This window comes from Podarcis cretensis (assembly GCF_951804945.1).
Source record: "Podarcis cretensis genome assembly, chromosome: 6".
NCBI classification, from domain to species: Eukaryota; Metazoa; Chordata; class Lepidosauria; order Squamata; family Lacertidae; genus Podarcis; species Podarcis cretensis.
The window spans coordinates 84,157,501-84,160,206 of record NC_137175.1 but is presented as its reverse complement, the minus strand read 5'-3'; the positions used below and the strand labels follow the sequence as shown (position 1 = coordinate 84,160,206).

The following is a 2,706-nucleotide window of genomic DNA, read 5'->3' as shown; positions in this document are numbered from 1 at the left end:
TATGGTCCAGCTCTCACTTCCATACATCACTACTGGGAAAACCATAGCTTTTACTATACGGACCTTTGTTGGCAAGGTGATGTCTCTACTTTTTAAGATGCTGTCTAGGTTTTTGATTAATTTTTGATGTATTTGATTAAAAACCAATAAAAATTTTGTGTTGTTGTTTTTTAAAAAGGAAAGTGCAAAAATCAACAGTAACAGGCAAGCAAAATGGGTTAAGGGGAGCGGGAATACATGAGTCAGCATGCTTTGCTATCTCCCCCACCCCCTTCAAATTAACCTCTTCTATAAGTTCTCGGTTTATTGTGTAAAGGGGCTTTGTGGTGTCATGTGTTTACTTGCTTGACACTTAATACTTATACAATTTCCAACAAAGTGCAAAGTCTCCCACTCCCAGCTGAGGATCAAAGTGCTTCCTTCCAAACAGAGCTGGGTGACTTCTCTTTTTCTCTTTCCATGGTTCATTTTACATATCATAAATCCCTGCATATTTTACAAAAAAAAAAACCTATACCATTCAGTATTCCATTCACCAGAACTTATTTACACTGTTGAATTTATCTTGATGCTGCCAGCGTATTTAGCTGTACACAGTTATTTCCCATTTATTCAAAAAACATTTTCCAATCTTCTCTAAACGTATGTTCTTCTTGTTCTCTTATTCTATATGTTAAGTCTGCAAGCTGCACACATTCTGTCAACTTAAGTGGCCATTCTTCTTTGGTTGTGACCACGTTCGTTTTCCATTTTGGGGCTAACAAAACACGGGCCACAGTAGTGGCGTACATAAATGACCTTTTCTGACACCTGGGAATTTCAGTCTGAATTATCCCCAAGGAAAAGGAGCAGTTTCAGACATGAAGCGCCAATTCAGTGGGACTGATCCAGCTCCCATGGGGAGTCAGGGGCATCGTAGAGCAGTTAAGAGACCTGGAAGGAACACCATGCATTGCACAGGCAGAAGGCAACATCAGTCTGACTCTGGCACCTGTGAGGTCATGTGCCCTTGGCCAGTGCCCCCACCCGGCTATCTGAGCTAGTCTGTGAATCGGGGAATCGCTTTTAAGAAGGGTAGAGCCTTGATGAGGATTTGGAAGAAGTCGTCTTCATATATCAGAGTGAGACAGCAAGCAAACCCCTAAAGTATTTTAGATAATTCAGGAAGGATCACCGAGAGTCAAGAGCTCATCATTATCCTGAGATACATGATGGAAGATCCATGTGCCCATTGAGACACTTCCTGATTGAAGGAGCTGAGATGATATACCCTTTCCTGCACAGAAATTCCAATGTACGATTGTGTTGAACCAGATGTGAATGTCTCCGACCTCCAGACAGAAGCAGTTGTTTGGAATCCAGCTGTTTTTTTGTGATCCTGCAGGGTGCTGCAAGGGGTAAAAAAAAAAAAAAAAAGAGCAGTTAGTGTTCCTGGTCTTCCTGGAAGACCAAAACTCCAATAAGGAGTGGGGAAATTTTACAATGTACCTTAAAAACCACTGTAAGCAGCTGAAAACATTAGCAGGATTGCAATAACACTTGTATTGTAGCAAGAACTATGGATACAATGGAGTTAATAAAAAATTGGTTTGTTTAAAAAAAGATGCAGTAGGAAAGGTTTAATAATAGAACCCATTGAGGGGAAGGTCGGAAGTCCATAGATTCGGGAGAATCTTAGATGATGGACTTTTCGGAGCTAGCCAACCTGACTGGAAGAATCCACAACCAGAAAGAAGAGGAGTATCAAGAAGATTGGAAGAAATTTAAAGACTATTTAGCCATATATTGTAATATACGATAATTTGAAGTCACTTGAAAATATCAAATAGGCTTAGGAATAAAATAAGAATGATTTGTTAAGCATTATGGATTTTGAACATTAAGAAAAGACTAGAAGATAGTAAATTGAGGGGGTTAATTTTATGTTTAGAAAGAGGAGGTGAACTGTTACAAGGGGATACAATGAAATTCAGTTAGGGGGGATTTGAGGAAGTGAGTTAAGAATGGAAATTAAAGTGAACTTTAGAAGGAATATGTGTTTATATTTTTGTCTCTTTTTCTTTTTCTTTTTTAGTATTGTAATGTGTTTTCTTTTGTATGTTTTATATGTTATATTTGTTAAAATCAATAAAAAAAATTTGGGGGGAAAGGATTCGGGAGAATCTTGTAATTTTGGATGTGTGCTGGTATGATTGTAAACTTAAATATGCAAAACCAAAGAAAAAATATCACAAAGAAAAAGAATCTGTTAGTTTTATTTCATTAGCAGAGCCTCGTAGTAGTTTGTTTAGTGAGAGTGGTAAGTATCACACTGCAAGACCCTACTAATAGCCTGCACCTGTTAAATCACAGCTTCAGGTTTTATACAAGTCAGGTTTGGGGAGAGGGGAGTGTGGCCTCTATTCAGACCAATATGGTAGGATCTGTGATTCCTCCTTCATTTATTTACTCGCCTTCACAAGAAGGATGGCCAGAGAAAAACAGGCTGCAATTTACCTAGACAAACTGGACTCTTTTTAGCTGTTGCTATAAATGTTGATCCCCTTCATGGATCACTGCCTTGTTGTGGTGAAGGGGCTTGAATAACTCAGAGAAGCTATGAGCTATGCTGTGCAGGGCCACCCAAGACAGAAAGGTCATAGCCGAGAGTTTAGACTAAATCTGATCCACCTGGAGAAGGAACTGGCAAACCACTCCAGTATTTTG

The 2,706-nt window shown here is 39.0% G+C and overlaps 1 long non-coding RNA gene across 1 annotated transcript in view; it reads right to left on the bottom strand.

Annotated features, from left to right (window-relative positions):
• Positions 1 to 1,086: 1,086 nt before the first annotated feature.
• Positions 1,087 to 2,706, bottom strand: part of LOC307218908 — a 4,276-nt gene continuing 2,656 nt past the window's right edge. Inside the window, exon 3 of the long non-coding RNA XR_013840112.1 lies at positions 1,087 to 1,388. This is a non-coding gene — a long non-coding RNA (uncharacterized lncRNA). The remainder of the gene's footprint in view (positions 1,389 to 2,706) is intronic.